Source organism: Ictidomys tridecemlineatus, chromosome 3 (assembly GCF_052094955.1).
Source record: "Ictidomys tridecemlineatus isolate mIctTri1 chromosome 3, mIctTri1.hap1, whole genome shotgun sequence".
NCBI lineage: Eukaryota > Metazoa > Chordata > Mammalia > Rodentia > Sciuridae > Ictidomys > Ictidomys tridecemlineatus.
Window position 1 is genome coordinate 191,472,812 of NC_135479.1, and position 18,598 is coordinate 191,491,409.

The window sequence follows — 18,598 nt, forward strand, 5'->3', positions numbered from 1 at the left end:
TCTTATTTGAATAGAATTTTTTTTCCTAAACCAAGTGATTTCTGACAAAAACCAGGATGAAAAATTATGTGTTGTAGTCTCAGTCCTGTCATAATTGTTCCAGCCATGAAGAATTAGGTGTTTCTTCTCTCTCCTCCCATGGTGTTATTCATAACTCTGCTATGTTAGTTACTGACTGTGTGTACTGGAACTATTTGTTTGAAGATCTGTCTCCCACGCAAAAGGGAATGGTTTTATTCTTCTCCTATTGGAACCCTCAGCAGCCAGTATTGTGAATGTCATGTAATATATGCTTAATAACAAATCAACAAAAAGTCATGCTGCCTATGTGAAATAAAATTCACTTTGTGATACTTGGATAGAGTATGCTTGGAAAGAATCAGAACAGAGAATTCCTACACTTCCAACTACTTCTAAAATTTTACCATTGATCTCTAGGTTCATATTTTGATCTGGATGACATTTTAGTTTTTCTTTTTTATCTTTGAAATTGATTTATTGATAAATGTTTTCTTGTTATATTAGGAAATGAAATATTTCCTTTCTTTAATTCTCTCTCCACATATATTATGTTACATATGCTATCATTAGAGGTAATGTACTAGTTTATTTAGGAATAATAAAACACCATAACTTTGGTTGCTCAAAAACAACAAAACTATTTTTCAAATTTCTGAAGATCATAAAGTACAAGATCAGTTCTCCTACAAAACTGGTGACTGGTGAGGGCACATTTTCTGTTTCATAAATATGACTCAAAAAACTTATAAGGACTGGGAGTATGACTCAGTGGTAGAACACTTGCTTAGCATGTGTTAGGCCCTGGATTTAATCCTCAGCACAGTTAATTTTTTTCTTATACAAGGAACTCTGTGGAGTATTTATAAGGGCACTAATCCTACTCAAAAGGCTCCACCCTCATGCCTTAATGGTCTCTCAAAGGTTCCACAGTCACATAGCATCACAATGGGGATCAGGCTGCAATATGTGAATTTGAGGGGACACACCAATAGTGGGTGGTTTGAATAAATTCTATACAGATGCTTCCTATAAATAAAAGGTTCTATTTTCAGATGATGAGCACATATCTGAGATAGAAGAATTAACAGATATTTTTATATCTTTATGTCTGTTAATCCTACAATTATGAACACGGGCTAATTTGACTTCTACTCCTCTCAATTTCCCTATGCTGAATTATTTTAAAAGCAAATATTAGCTATCATATAAGTTGATCTGTAAATAGTTTCAGTGTCCAATTGAAAGGGTCAAGTGATTTTTCAAAGTATTAGCAAATGCATTTCTAATATTTCTTTGAAATAAACTACTGTGTCTAGTAATTTTCAACTATAATGTAAAATTAAATTGATTTTTATCAAAGTAGCAAGGATTTGTAGAAAAAAGGCAATAATAATTGAAGTGTAGCAAATATCTTATTATCCTGTTAGTTACTTCTCTTGTTTCCATTCTCTTTCTTACAGGAGTTGGCTAAAATCAACTCCTCTTCATTTCTATACATTCCATTGTATTGATGTGATAATTCTCCAAAAGTTACCTCAAACTTTGTAAAGCAGACCTTACTCCATTGCAATAATATGGGTTCATGTTTCACTGAGCATTGTCCTTAAGTATTACCCAGAAAGATCTTGCACCAGCTGTTACAAATTATTTTTATTTCATATGTCACATTAATAGCAGGGAGGAGACTCTTACTAATGTTTTTTTCTTGGAAATTAATCTGTCAACTTGGTGAAAATATAATGTTTGAGCAGTTGAGCAGGGACCCTTCAATTTAACATCCTAGCATACTAATACGATTAACTAAAGAATAACAAGATTAAGGAGTTGATAAGAATTTCCATTAAGAATAGGAAAAAAACAGCACATGGAGTCGGGGGTTTAATAGCCCTTCAGTGTAATATAGTCATAAAATTTAAAACAAGAAATAGATTTTTAGGTAGTGAATTTAATTAGTTAAATTCTAATGATGTGTCATAGGGTTGAGGATCTACATATACAGGCAGTGTCCAGAAAGTAATGTAACATTTCATGATGTCATATTTTATTTTGAGACTGCATTTGTGGCACTGAGATGGGATAAAAATCTTTTTACTGAGCTGGATATGAAATAAACTTTCTATTTCTTTGATGGCAGTCATTCAAAGGATTTTCAAAAGTTGCTTTATGACCTTGTAATTGAATTTGGGTGTTCAGGACCCAGAATGCTTTTTATTAATGAATTTGAAGAAATGTTTTCTACCATGCAAGCAACATGGATTTCAATCATAGGTGCAGACTGTTGCAGGATCAATGGCAAAGATCTAAATGTTATGAAAGTCCTAGTAGGGCTAACTTCGAACAGCTTTCAATGTTTCTCTGCTTTCTCTAGCATTGAGTCTGCTAGATACTTTTCAAAATTTTATTTCTCACCCAATAGTTTATTTCAGATCCTCTTTAATTCTTCTTTTCACTCTTATACAACTCTCACATTGTAGCATGCACTAAAAGCTGTCATAAGTTTCTTTCAACTTTTCTATATTTTCAGTGTTTCACAATTTTATTAACTCCTCAGTGGACCTTAAGTCAGATGAAAATTTACAGCATTAGAATTAAATATTATTTAGCTTAAGATATCTCTTGTGACATGTGGATTTAGTGTAGATAATGGTCATCTCCTATCCTTCACTCTATCTATATGTAGCACGATGTACTTACTCCATAATTTTACTTTCACTGTGCATCTCAAAAACACACTGTTTTTGGATTAGTAGCTCTCCCAAAATAAAGAAATATTAAAAAGTAAAAACTTGTTAAAATGAGAAAGAGCCAGTTCTTAAATTGAAGGGAAGTTGTCATTTTTTCTTCCTATCCTTTAATATCCAAAGTGGATGTTTATTGATAGATAAAATTGTAGTGTTTATTAATATACACTAAGAATTGAGTAAATAAAATTTTCTCCCATTGACACAATAATTTTATTTCTGAGAATTTAAGGGAAAATGAATAAGGGAGAAAAATTAACATATAGAATAATAAATTGCAACATTTTTATGATAGCAAGAAATGAAAATTCCCTAAATGTTACATTAGAAGTGAATGAATGATGTTTAAGTAAATTTTTGGTACATGAATTCATATATGCTATAAAGATATCTGTTAATTACTTATTTAAATGATAAAAATATATAATTTTATGAAAATTTTAAGATATAGTGTCATTACATTATATAAAAATCCATGAAATCTATGTAAGATAAAATAAAATTGCATTTAAAATTGTATTGGAACTGAGGGTGTATCTCAGTGGTACAGCATTTACTTAGCCTGCTCAAAGCCCTGACTTTCATGGCCAGCACTTTTAAAAAGTGTGTTTGTATTTTAGTGTGTTTGGTGATGGTGTTGAGTGGTTTATTTCTTCTGTTTGCAGTGTTGGGCATGTAGCTCAGTAATAGAATGCATGCCTAGCATTCATGAGACCCTGGGTTCAATCCCCACCCAGAGCTACAAAAGCAAACAACAACAAAAACCAAATGTAGTTCTTCTACTTGCTTTGTTTTCTCAGTCTTTACTTATAAAACCCAATACCAGTACTTAATTGGATCTTAGGGAAAACAACTTAATGTAAATCAGTGCTACTCTGAAAGCTTATCTAATTTATGTGATCTAGAATAGCATCCTGCTATTAGAAGGAAAATGTATGTAATTATATTGTGATGTAAAATATAGCTATTATATAATAAGATGCTATTGACACAATGTTTGGCAGGTGGGATATGTTTATTTAATGTTGAAATTCATTCAACTTTGTAGAAAGCTTGAAATGTAATAAAATGTGAGGGAAAAAACAACAAAAGTGTGCTCTGAGTTTTGAGTAATCAGCTTTCAGATGAGCTTTCAGAACATTTTTTCTTTGTAAGGTAGAGGCAGGTAGCGAATGTCCATTATACTCATTTTATAATTCTGTTTCTCCTGTTGTAAATGTATGTCAGTGCCAGAGTCAGATATTGGGTTTATGCAAGTTGATTTATAACATGGGATTTTTTTTCTTTACCTTGCTGTAAGTTTGCTTCTATGAAATAATTATGTTATTTTATTACATTTTCTCTTAAGTATAATTTTCTCTATTGTTTGCCTTTAAAACTCATATGTCAGTGTAATATTTGAAGAATTTATTTTTAGGGAAGCAAAAGTACATCTTTTTTTAAGAGAGAGTGAGAGAGAGAGAGAATTTTTAATATTTATTTTTTAGTTTTCGGGGAACACAACATCTTTGTATGTGGTGCTGAGGATCGAACCCTGGCTGCATGCATGCCAGGCGAGCGCGCTACCGCTTGAGCCACATCCCCAGCCTGCAAAAGTACATCTTTAACAAATACTCTAAATATATATATTCACATGTATAAAATATATTACATGTAGTGATAAAATTAAACCTCATAAAGAAGATAGTAACCAGCTGTTCTCCTCCCATGATGCAGTGAAACTGGAATGAATAGAATTGGGATAAATATACACCAGAAACAATTCCATTATGTATATAGATTTAACTTTGGAATAATATATGTTTCAGTGAAGTGCTTTTGTGTGTGTGTTTTTACAGTACCTAATAATCTGGGTATAGAAATAGTTGGTTTCAGGGATTCTAAGCATACATGTGTACTAAGTTAACAACTTAACATATAGATTTTTTTCTTTTATGACCTCATAATTTGAGTATAAAAGGCAGTATGTATTAAATATCTTGCTAGATGATATATATATATATATATATGTAAATATATAATTTCAGTCATGCCTTTTCTTTAAAAATTTTAATCATAATTTTTAATGCATATATGTAAAACATAAATTAGGTTTGTCTTTATCAAGGAGATAGATAAAATCCATGTAAAATCTTCTGAAGGAGTTTCTCCATTTTCACTTGTCTTCACTCAATGTTTGTGCGCTAATTTTTTGATCAATCCCTTGAAATTGTAAATAGATTGGAATTTTACTTCAGTTATTGTAGTAATAAGAAAATATTATGAATTTATATTTAACCTTCTTAAATCCAGCTTTACCTAGAAACTTCCTTTTGATTTCTTATAAAAATGCTCCCTTGATGTATTTACAGTTTAGCTGACATTGTAGAATTCCTCTGCTTATGAAAAATATTGTATATTGCCAATAAAATATTCATATTTAATCACATGGAAGTTTAAACTTGTATATGAAATGCAAAATATGTTTGTATTAGCATTGAATATGAGTAATAGAAAAAATCCAATTAATCACTGTACCTTAAATAAGAAAAAAGTGTATTTCTATTTCACATTCAAGAAATGAAGAGGTCAGTTCGAGCTTGTTTTGGTATAGCATAAGAGATAAAATTTTTTTTTCTTTTCTTTCTGTGTTCTATTGCTTCCCCTGATGTAGAGTTTTCCCATTGGCTCTTAAAGAAGAAAAATTTCTGAGATTCATGAAGGCACATCAGAGACTCCAACATGTTTTCAGGGACTTTGCTTTTTAAAAGTCTAACTTAATGTAGAGTTACCTTCTGGAGAGAGTAGTTGAAATAAAAGTTAATTTGGCTGATCAAAAATTTTTCTGGTTGTGGGGAGAGTGAAGCCAGTGGTTTCTCCCTTGGAGAAGACTTATTATAGACAGTGATGGGCTTCATGAGGTTGCAAACCTCCTCTCCTTAATAAATCCTAGTGAAGAAGAAAGATAAGGGCTCTCCTCCTCTCAAAAGAGGAAAGATCAGGGGTCTCATGTCTCTTAGGCAAAGTAGCCTGAATGGCTATTGCTGGAAGGGAGAGGCTGCCAACAATTGCGGGTCCTCTCCTGCCTGTCAAAAGGTAGGAACCCAAGTCCCAACAGGTGAAACAAAAGAAAAGTTGTATAACTCTCACACATAACTGTTTACCATATAATGCTGTGAGTTTATCTTACGTAGGGCATAGTTTCATTACATGAATACATGAAAGCTTAATTGCCTGGCACTGGGTTTTGATTCAATCCCACCTTGCTGACTCCGGTGAGAGCCATACATTTTCTGTAACATTGATGGGATGCTCTCAATTCAAAGGCCAGATTTGCATCTTTTCCTTGACATACCTCTGTCTTGGAGGAATTCATGGAAAGGATCGATGCATATTCTTATTTTTTAATTCTAAAAAGACTTAAAAAATCTTCTCAGCATTTGGTTATACCTCTCTACCACCATGATATATGGACCTTCAAAATTCTAAATTACAAAAAATAGAAAAAAGAGATTTTGTCCTAATTGCTATTTGGATTAAAATATTGCTTATCAAGGAAGTTGAGGGAAATGCTATATGTCATATAAATGTTGGGCTGGACACAGGAAGATATTTTGACTTGATGCTTCATTTCATCATCACAACAATCCAATATAGGATGTTCCAAGCTTGTGCTTTTCCTACTTGATTACTTTGAGCTTTTTTTTATTATTAAATTTCTACCTGAAAAATACTCAGCTAATTATTTTAGGGAGAAATAATATGATTTTTTGGGAAAAACTCATCTACATGACTCCATATTGAAAGGGGATGCTACATATTTTAACACTAATTAATATTAACTGAGAATGTATCTACGAGTCTTAACCATAAGGAAACCATATGGAAAAAATAAATGGATAAACCAAATATTTGTATATACCTGTACATTTGGCACCCCATAGCTAAATGGTCATATCTTGGTACCATTCATTTTTGATATTTTTACTTAGTTATGTTTGTTATTAAAAATGCAGCTAAGAAAAACATTCTTATTCCTTTCCTCAACTCACTTAATAAGGAGTAAGTAGGTACTCTGAACTCATTGATTGGTATTCTCCCAGATATTTTTAAAATAATGTTTATAAATATAGTATACACACATATTATCATGTTCTGTGGTGTGTTTTTAATTTCCATTTAAGAAAATTTTGTTAATATTTTTCTACACAGATAACTTAATTTCCTTTTACTATTTGAATGGTATTGTTTGGTTGTTATGTGTTTTTTTAGGTAGAGTTCAAGATGGTCTAATTTTGTAAGTACTGTGAAGAAATTCTCTACGTGTTTAAAATTCTACTCTAGTTCACAGAAAACAGATGAGTACAAAGAAAGAAGTCTACATAATTTATTTTTTTAATATTTCTTATTCACTTTTACTTACAAATCATAGTGTATTTAAAGATGGTATTTGCTGAATCTTTATTTTTGGAAAGTTGTTATTGATTTGTATTAAAATTACATAAGTTGGGATTGAGTTTTATTACACATAATAAATTGTGATTTTATAATGCTAGAGATTATTTTTCTCATTGTAGAAGAAGCTATTTCTGGCCTGATTACTGAACACCTGTCAGGAATATGAACCACTGGAAGGGATATGAATCTATTTGTTTTTTCTAAGTTCAGACAGGCCTACTTCAGTTTTCAGGAGAAGGTCAGAGCAGGGCAGTGTTGTGGGGTTAAAAAGGATATTCAACTGATCTGGCAACAGGGTAGAAAAGGGAGAGCAAAATTTTCATCAACCCATATCAAAACAAGCTTCACACCACCACTATTACCAAGTATAAGAAAATAGAAGAGTGGCAGGAGAGATTTCTGTGACGCATGTTCTCAGTGTCTTTATCTGTTGGGTCATACAGCGCTGGTCTGGGTTTGCTGCCTCTGTTAGAGTACAACTGTCATAGTGCAGTCTGGAGATTCATTAACCTCTCTTCTGCGTTTGGACTCCTTACACTCACATCTTGTATTTTCTTCTTCTGGATTTTCTCTTTCATTTTGATGAAGCTTATCTTTCGCTAGATTGAAAAAATTATATCCGTTAGTAACATATATGTATATTCATATAGTTTATTGTCTATATTTTAAGTATGTATGCATCTTGATAAATTTTCACACATATGCTCACCTATATAACTATTACCCAGATTCAGACATAAACCCTTTACTGAACCCAGGGGTACTCTTGTACCATTTTTGGTTAATATCCTTCTCCTCCAAAGTTAAATAGTGATTTCACTTCTATTACTAAGAACAAGTTATGCTTATTCTTAAGCTTCATGTAAATGGAATCATGCAGTGTATTTATTTTTTGAGACTGACTCCTTCAGCTCAGTGTTTTGTTTTCATTATTGAACACAAAGTTTATTCATTTTCATTGTTGTTCAGCATTTTTTTTTGCCAGTTTTACCATTAATTAAATTTTGAGGTTATTTCCCAAATATTATAATGCTTGTTTTCTGGTTAAAAGTACAATTTTTTTTCAGTAGAATATATACCTGGAAGTAGATTATGAGATCATTGGGTAGATACACGTTTGCATTAGCATTAGGAGATCCTAGAGAGTTTTTTGAAGTGGGTTTTCCAATTTATAACCCAACAAAAAAAGAATAAGAGTCTTGATTGATCCACATTCTTAAAAACATTCAGTATTATTAATCTTAACTTTTGCAATTCTAGTGGCCGAATAGTAGTATCTCATTTTGGTTTTAATTTTTATATCCTTGGTGAGCGATGACGTTGACCTATTTTCACATGTTAATTGGCCATTTGAATATCTCTTCTGTGAACTGAATGTTCTATATTATTGGTTTGTCTGTATTTTCTCCCTATTTTTTGTTTAGGAGTTCTTTTTATACTTTGAATATGACCTCTTTGTATATTCTTAATTATTGCAAATATTTTCTTGCATTATGTTTTTTGCTATATCAATTATCTATTGCCATGAATGCTGATTGTCAATAGCAAAAATCAAGGCCATAGCATCATTAGCTGAAGAGTTAAAGTTTCAGATGACTTCAGCTGGACTCTCCCATGCATTTATAGTTATCTGTGAGTAAACAAGGAAACTCTGCTGTTTCTGGCTTGACTAAATCACATGTTTGGGATAGTTACCTATTGACTGATGATCATTTCTGGTTGAACTGCAGCAGCTTAGCTCTGTCTTCACATGATTCTACTACCAGCAGGCTGCCTGAGAACCATCGTCTCATGATCACTACAGAAGATCAAAACCTGAAACTTTTTAAAGACTGAGCCTTTTTAAGCTTCTCTAGCTGTCTATCACATCTGATGACCTCCTGTTGGTCAAAGCAAAGAAGAAAGTCAAATACAAAATCAAAGTTGGCAACAGACTCTACCTTAATGAGATTGAAAGGTATCATGGCAAAGTACAAAATATTGGAGGCATTAACACAATCAATCTGTCACATTTGCCTTTATACTCTATTAATGGTATTATAAAATGGTATATATTTTGGCGAATATATGCCTCTAATTTTATGCAGCATAATTTACTAGTCCTTTCTTTTGACTAATCACTGGTTACTGTTTAAGAAATGTGTAAATACCTCAAGGTCATGAAGAAAATCTGCAATGTTTTTTGTTATTATTGTTTTAAACTTCCTTGTTTTATCTTTCCATTTTAGGCCTAAAATTAATTTTTATGTAGAGTATTAAAGAGCAGTGGTATCAATTTGTTCTAACATCCTCACTAAGAACAATTTTGAGATATTTATATTGTTTGTTTTCTTTCTGCCTTATTCCACCTGCTGAGAATTTGAATACAATTTTGAGCATAAGTGCTAATAATGGGAATATTTATCTTTGTTCCTGAATTAAGGGGGAAATATTCAATATTTTGCATTTAATAATCATGGTATTTATTTTATGTTTTAGTAGTTACTCATTTGATGAGAATTTTATCTTGAATAGATGTTTAAGTTGATCAATGCTTTTCCGCATCTACTAGAAAGGTCATTCTTTATTATTTAATGAGGTAAATTATATTGATGTTTTAAAATATTAAGCAAATATTTTAATTATATGATAAAATTTGGTTGGTCATGGTATATAGTCTATTTATATAAAGACTGCAATGTGTTAAGTTTTACTTAAGAATTCTGCTTCTATGTTTATGAGAATTGTTCTGTACTTTTTGCTTTGTGTGCATATAAAATCTTTGTCAGGTTTGGTGTCAGACTTAGGCCAAACTACAAAATCAGTTTGGAATTCTTCCGACTTTCTCTAGTTTTCAAATTATTTATTATAAAACTGGTATTATACATAACCTAAATTTTTGAAAAAGTTTATCGATGAAATAATTTGGTTTGGGGACTTTTTTTTCCCCCTAGGGAAGTTATTGGTTCAGATTCAGTTTGCTGAATACATGTTCAGCTCATACGTTTTTTTTTTTTTTGTACTCATATTTTGTTTCCTTTTGTATCAATTTTGTGTCAAGTTGTGTTTTTAAAGAATTAGTCTATTTCATGTAAGTTTCCAGTTGTTGGTGTAATGTTGTTTTTATTTTTTTCTATATACTTTATATATATAAATATATATATTACTTGTAGGAGCACAAATACCTTTATCTTATTTTTATGTGGTGCTGAGGATCAAACCTAGTGCCTCATGCATGCGAGGTGAGCGTACTACCACTGAACCACAACACAACCCCTCTTCTATATACTTTTTAATGTCATTCATATTTCTAACTTTTTTCTTTTATTCATTGTTAATATTGGTGTTATCTTCTTTCTCCTTTTTCATGCTCAGTTTTGTTAGGGACTTATTAATTTTAAATTATTTTCAAAAAACAAACCTTCTTCTGTATTGAGTTTTTCTTTTTCATAATTGCTTTCATTTTATTGATTTTTGCATTTAATATTTTTCCTATTTTCATTGGTATTAATTTGTTTTTAGTTTTCTAGCTTCTTATTTTAATGTCTTCTTGTTTAATACATTCATTTAAATGTGTAAATATTCTTTTTTCAGGCTAAATACTTTTTAAATTTTTTAAAATTTGAATTTGTTATATATGACAACAGAATGCACAACAATTCATATTACACATATAGAGCATAATATTTCATATCTCTGGTTGTACACAAAATAGAGTCATATCCTTCATGTCTTCATACATGTACTTAGAGTAATGATGACCATCTCATTCTACCATCTTTCCTACCCCTATGCCCCCTCCCTTCCCTTTTCTTTCCTCCCCTTTCCCCCTTTGCCTTATCTAGAGTTCATTAGTCCTCCCATCCCCCATGCCCCCAGCATATTATGAATCAGCATCCTTAAATCAGAGAAATTATTTGGCATATTTTTGGGGGGGATTGGCTAATTTCACTTAGCATTATATTCTCCAGCTCCATCCATTTACCTGCAAATGCCATGATTGTATTCTCTTTTAATGCTGAATAATATTCCATTGTGTATATATACACATTTTCTTTATTCATTCATCTACAGAAGGGCATATAGGTTGGTTCCACAGCTATTGTAAATTGTGCTGCTATAAACATTGATGTGACTGTGTTCCTGTAATATTGCTGTTTTAAGTCATTTGGGTATATACCCAGGAATGGGATATCTGAGTCAAATGGTGGTTCCATTCCCAGTTTTCCAAGGATTCTCCACACTGCTTTCCAAATTGCCTACACCAATTTGTAGTCCCACAAGCAACATATGAATGTGCCTTTTCCCCCCATATCCTCACCAACACTTACATTGTTTTCATTCTTAATTAAATGTGTAAATATTGTTGAAACACTGCTCACACTTACATGCGTTTCACAAATTTTTAAAGTCATATATATTTCTATGTAGTTAAAATATTTTCCAATTTTCATTTTTGCTTTCTTTGACTCATAGGTTAATTTAAAAATGTATTGTTTGAAATTATTTGGAACTTTAAAATTATTTTTATAACTATTCATCTGGTTATCAATTTCTAGTTTAATTTTGCTTTTATCATGAAAATAATATTTAATATGTAATAGGGAAAGTGACAAGTGTATGCTGACTTGATATTGAAGTGCTGTCTTTATATTGATAAAGTAATATTGGTTAAGTTTGTTGTTAAGATCATCTTTCTGAAAGAAGTGTCCATTTTTTTTCTATAAATAATATAAAACTGATAGTAATATAAATTTAGACTTTTTATGTCTTCCTGATGAACTAACCTGTTTATCATTTTAAAAAGTGTCTTGCTTTAATATGTTCCATTTGTCTTTCATAATGCTCCTTATGATAAATTTTACTTTTGCTGATATATCATTATTGTCTCACTAGTCTTTTTAAATGTATTATTTGGGGTTTTTCCTACATTCTTTTACTTTTGGTTTATCTCTAGACTTTTAATTTGACTCTTATGAACAGCATATAGTCCAATAATATTTTTATATTTAGTATGAAAATCTTTAGTTGAATATTATGCATGAAAATTGTTTTTGGGGGGTGGGGTACTGAGGACTGAACCTAGGGTGTTTAAACATTGAGCAACATCCCCAGCCCTTTTTATATTTTAGTGAGAAAAAATCTCAGTAAATTGCTTAGGGCCTCACTAAGTTGCTGAGGCTAGCTTTGAATTTGTGCTCCTCCTGCCTCAGCCTCCTGAGCCATTGGGATTATAGGCATGTGCCACCACACCTGGATATGCATGTAAATTTAAAGTAGTAACTGAGACACTTGATTAATGACTACTTGATTTAAAAATCAATAATTATAAATTGTTTTCCAGTTATTTCATTTGTTTATTATTCTTTCTTTTTCTTTGTGTAAATAAAGAAGTTTATCACATTTAAGTTTCAATTAGCATTTTAGTTTTTTATTCTTATACTATTTAGAGATTATCCTACAAATCACAATATTGTTTCTAACTTTTTATAGTCTAGATGAATTTAGTACCATTACAACCTCTCTACTGAAGCAAGATTCTTATCACAGTTTAACTCTGTTTATGCTGTCTTCCTTTTGGTATTGTTGCCAGATATTTTACTTAAGAAATGTTCTAAATCCTAACCATCATTGGTACTTTTATCATTGCTCACGTACTACTCTTCCTGATGCTTCAATTAGTGACATTTTCCTTCAAAAACTCCCTTTAATATTTCTACAAGAATATATGTACCAGTAGTAAAGTCTTTTGTACAACTGAAATTGTATTTAATTTGACTTCAATTTTTGAAGTCATTTTTCCCAGATAGAATATTCTTTTTTTTAAATTTTTATTGTTGGTTGTTCAAAACATTACATAGTTCTTGACATATCATATTTCACACTGTGATTCAAGTGGGTTATGAATTCCCATTTTTACCCCTTATACTGACTGCAGAATCACATCAGTTACACTTCCATTGATTTACATATTGCCATACTAGTGTCTGTTGTATTCTGCTGCCTTTCCTATCCTCTACTATCCCCCCTCCCCTCCCCTCCCCTCCCATCTCTCTCTACCCCATCTACTGTAATTCATTTCTCCCCCTTGTTTTATTTTCTCCCTTTCCCCTTACTTCCTCTTGTATGTAATTTTGTATAACTATGAGGGTCTCCTTCCATTTCCATGCAGTTTCCCTTCTCTCTCCCTTTCCCTCCCACCTCTCGTCCCTGTTTAATGTTAATCTTCTTCTCATGCTCTTCCTCCCTACTCTGTTCTTAGTTACTCAAGGGTACACTTGTACATTGCTGGTGGGACTGCAAATTGGTGCAGTCAATTTGGAAAGCAGTATGGAGATTTCTTGGAAAGCTGGGAATGGAACCACCATTTGACTCAGCTATTCCCCTTCTCGGTCTATTCCCTAAAGACCTAAAAAGAGCATATTACAGGGACACTGCTACATTGATGTTCATAGCAGCACAATTCACAATAGCAAGACTGTGGAAGCAACCTAGATGCACTTCAATAGATGAATGGATAAAAAAATGTGGCATTTATACACAATAGAGTATTAATTGCATTAAAAAATGACAAAATCATGGAATTTGCAGGGAAATGGATGGCATTAGAGCAGATTATGCTAAGTGAAGCTAGCCAATCCCTAAAAACCAAATTCCAAATGTCTTCTTTGATATAAGTAGAGTAACTAAGAATATTCTAACAGCAATTTTTCTCCTCTTTTTTCCAGCACTTTAAATATGCATTCCATCATCTTTTGGTTTTCACTATTTCAGTTAAAAAGTCAGCTGTAATTCTTATTGGTGCAACATTGAAAGTGATTTTTTTTTAATCCCCTTGCTGTTAAAAATTTCTTTCAGTTTTGGTTTTTAATGGTTAGACTGTAATGTAACTGAATGTTTCTTCTGCTGAATTTGTGCAGTTTCTTGAATTCATAAGTTGCTTTCTTTCACCTTTGGAAAATACTTGATCAGAATGTCCTCAAATAATGCTTTTGCCCAATTCTCATTCTCCACACAATTTGTGGAAGTCCTATTCCACTTACCTTAGGTGATTTTACAGTTCCCATATGTCCCTTATTCTCACCATTCTTTCTAATTTTGTGACTTGCTTTTCAGTTCAGTGATCTTCTGGCCCCTGGTTTCTGGTATGTTATTAAACAAAACACATGTTCTCTGTAGTTCTATTATTGTTTTTATTTTGTTTTGTTCTAGAATTTCTGTTTTTATCCTTTTTTTAGCAGATGTTTTATCTCTGGTGAAGTCTCTATATTTTTCCTAATATCATGAAAATATCACAGTTACTTTGGAGCACCTCTACGTTAACTCTACAGCTGAATCAAGTACAAATGTTTTGTCTTATCTGTTTTAAAAACAGCCTTATAATTCAGGAAATTTGGAATAAAAAAATCAAACAGCATATATCACCAAGGTCTGGTCAAGACTAGTTTTAGGATTTATTATGCTTATTTTATTTTATTTTTAATTTTTTAAATATTTATTTTTAGTTATAGGTGGATACAATATCTTCATTTTATTTTTATGTGATGCTAAGGATTGAACCCAGTGCCTCACACATGGCAGGAGAGCTCTCTACCTCTGAACCACAGCCTCAGCCCTGCTTATTTTATTTTAATCTTAGTTAAGGAAACAAACAAACAAACATAAAACTTTAGTTACATTTCTTGATCATATCTCTTGGAGGAGGTCTTAAGTTCTAAGAAGTGGACCTTCACATTTCTACCATACTGATACCACTTCTTGGCTGAAATCTATGTTTTGATTTTCCCATTTCCCAGTTGCTGATTTCCATTTTGGTTTCCTGAATTCTTACCGTGTACATGTACATGCATAGCATAGATGTCTGTCAGTGATTCTGACATCTGTTGTTTTCTCCTCCCTATAATCATTCCCCTCAAGTTTCACCTATTCTGTCAGTTCCAACCTTGATTTCTAACTCTTTAGTCAATATGTATTTTCTACTTATATTTAAAAACAAAACAAAACAGGTAAATACAGAACTGACTGACACATGCTTATCTTTTCTCAAGGTTCATGTTCCTTCAGTGCTTACTTGTGTGTATTGTACTCCACAGCTTTCAAGGAGTTAATTTTAACATTTTATTCAATTTACTGCATAACTGTTTTCAGAAGACACATTTGTCAATGCCAACTACTCTATCCACTGCCAGAAATAGAAGTTCCTACTAAGTGTTTTTAAATTATAACATACTATAGTGTGACTCCATATTCATTTATTTGACATTCAGAAACCTTTTCTGAAGACTCATCTTACTTAATTGCAGAATGTAATTTTGAATTATATCATTTCTTACTTTACTAGTATTATCTCTTTCCTTCCCAGTACCTCTATTGTTTGAATTTTGGATGTCCTAATCCCCATGTTACAGTTAGCTTTTTCATTGCTATGATCAAACTACCTGACAAAAACTTAGAGGAGAAAAAGTTTATGTGGAGCTCACAGTTGCAGAGGTATCATTCCATGGATGACCAACTCCATTTTTAGGGCCCAAGGTGAGGGAGCAGATCATGGGAGAAGACCCCAATGGAGGATCAGATTATGGTGAGAGTTAGGAAGTAGAAGTTGGGGAGACAAAAGAGTCAAAGGGAAAATTCATCCTTCCATGGCATGCCACCAGTCACCCACTTTCTCCAACTGTGGCCCACCCACCTGAAGTTATCACCCAGTTAGTCCATTCAAACTAGGATGAACTAATTAAGTTACACTTCTCACAACTCAAATCACTTTGCCTCTCAAAATTCCTACATCCACAGGAGCTGTTGTGTGGGATACTTCATATACAAACCATAACATTCTGACCCTGGTCCCCAAAGGCTCATGTCTGTCTCACAATGCAAAATACATTTAGTTCATCTCTAAGAGTCTCATAGTCTCAACAGTTTTAACATTGCCAAAAAGTCCAGGCTAAAGTTTCCTCTGAAACTCAAAGCAAACTCTTGACTGTGAGCTCCTATAAAAATAAAAAACAGATCCCATATATCCAATAAATAATGGTACAAAATAAATATTTCCATTCCAAAAAGGAGGAAGAGGGCTGGCTGGGCAAACAGGTCCCATTTGTCTTTTTATTCTGCATACAACATCTCGAACATATAGCTGTAAGATGATATTTCCACAGAGCTTATGCAGCTTTGCCTCTTTGACCTTGTCAGCAATGAGCACCAACTTAGCATGGTTTTGCAGCCAGCAGATTTTCTTATCAGATAGTACACATTACTGACATCTTTTAGTTCCTGGGATCTTCATTCTAGCTTTGGCTTCACATTCATAGCTTCATGCACTTGGGGATTCTGACACTGATACACTTTTCTTGGCCTCACAGGCCTTTTTATTTATTTATTTTTTTTGACATCTCCATGGAGGCTTTCCTAATTCCTGTAGAACCAACATTCAGTGGATGATGCCAAGGTCTGTCACTGGTTTGCACAATACTTGGGCCCTCTGCAATCAAGGCTGTAGCAGCCTCTAAGTGCCTGCATGACTCAGCATGGTAAAACAACTTTTAAACAACTTTTTAGCAACTTTTTGCCTAAGCCGCCCTCATGATCTCTTCTCAAAGGAATTTTTTCTTCTACATCTTGGAGCCTAAAATGGGTATGGTCTTATAAATTCCTGAGATGCCCTCAAGCTATCTTTCCCTTTATCTCTGTGCAAAGTACTTAACATTTCTTTAGGGGCTATATTCTCTTCAATAAGCACATCTTTCTTTGCCCCAGCTTTACATTCAGTTTTCTTGACAAAGTCCAAGTTTTTACAATCATTTAGCTCTGTTTTCTGCTCCTGGTTCTCATAGTAAAACTGGATAACAGCCATGTCAGAGTTTGAGTGCTGTTCTGCCTTGAAATTTCCTCTGCCAGTTTAATTAGTCCATCCCTTTTAAATTCAGTCTCACACAAAGTCTCAGAACATGGGCAAAATGTAGCCAACTTATTTACCAGTATTTAACTTGAGTGGCCTTTAGTCCATTTCCCAATGGAGTCCTCATTTTCCTCTGAAGTCTATGAGTACAGTTCACGTTCCTCTTTTTATTCTGGTATTTTGAATTCCCACCAGAATCTTTCATTAAGTTCTGCTTAGCATATTTATAGGGTGATGAAAAGAAATATAGTTCCCTGCTGAGTTGCCATTTTCAAGAGAAAAAAATTATAGAAGTAGATGATAAATGTTGTTGTATAGGTAGCCATCACTTCTAAATGATAAAAATTTTTTAAAGTCATATTTCTGTATAAAGTCTTTCAGTGCTACTTCTGGAGAGTGAGGATAGGAAAGGTAGCATTTTTACAATTAATTTAGGGAAGAAGATGGTTGGGGAAGAACCTCAGTATCTACAATGTATATATTAACCTTAATCTCCTTTTTAAGGTATGTAATTCTGTCCTCCACTGTTTTACCTGTTTTAGATAATAAGCCTTCAGTATTCCTTTGTAATGCAGGAGGATAATTTGTGCACAAACCTGGAGTAAGTTATTTATAAGCATAGTAAAGAATTCTCTTAATTTTTCTACTCTCTATCCCACTTTATCTACTGCTAGCTTAGATTCTAATTTTCTTAGATTTAATAGAACAGTCATTAATCATTTGACTGTTCTCTATTTTCAAAAAAATGTTTTTTCTTTGTTCCTTCTGCTAACCACTTTAAGAAAAAGAACAGCTACAGTGTTAGTAAGATTTGGGAATCAAGTTTGCCATTTTAACCAGAAGTCCAAGGGCATAGTATTTTTGTAAATAACAAACTAATTCTTTTTAATCTCTGAAAAATATGTTTGCCAAGTTATTCTATGGCCATTATACCATTTGGCCTCCATAAAGAAAGATAATCAAGGGGTGCTATCTTATGAAGGAAGAAGATATGATATAAAAGGAAATATCTACAGTATGAGGGAGGGTTTACTTAAATGTACCACTAGATAATTTTGGTAGTGCTAATTGTGGGGCAAGGGCAGAAGACACTTCCCAGAGCCACAGAGAATGACTGGACATGGATTGAAAAAAGATATGTTATCTTCTTTGAATGCCCCATAGTCATATTTATGCCAGAACAGCACAGAGGATTTTAGCAATCTTTGAATGAAGTATCAAGAAAACAAAGACTAGTGGTAATCTAGTAATCCATCATGACCACACAGTTTGCAGAAGCTGCAGGGATTCCCATATACCCTGCTAGATAATGCCTTGGTGTTGAATGGTTGGTTTTCCAACAGAGCCTAAAGCTGGAATTAAGAGGTTAAGGAGCATGAGAATATTGTGCCTGGTTTAAAAAAAAAAATGTAGTCAGATACATGGATCACAGCTTTGGGAACTAACAAAATTCTCCAACCGTGGGATCAGATACCCTAGCTCAGTAGATGGTACATAGGGGTTTAGACAAAGCAACATTCAA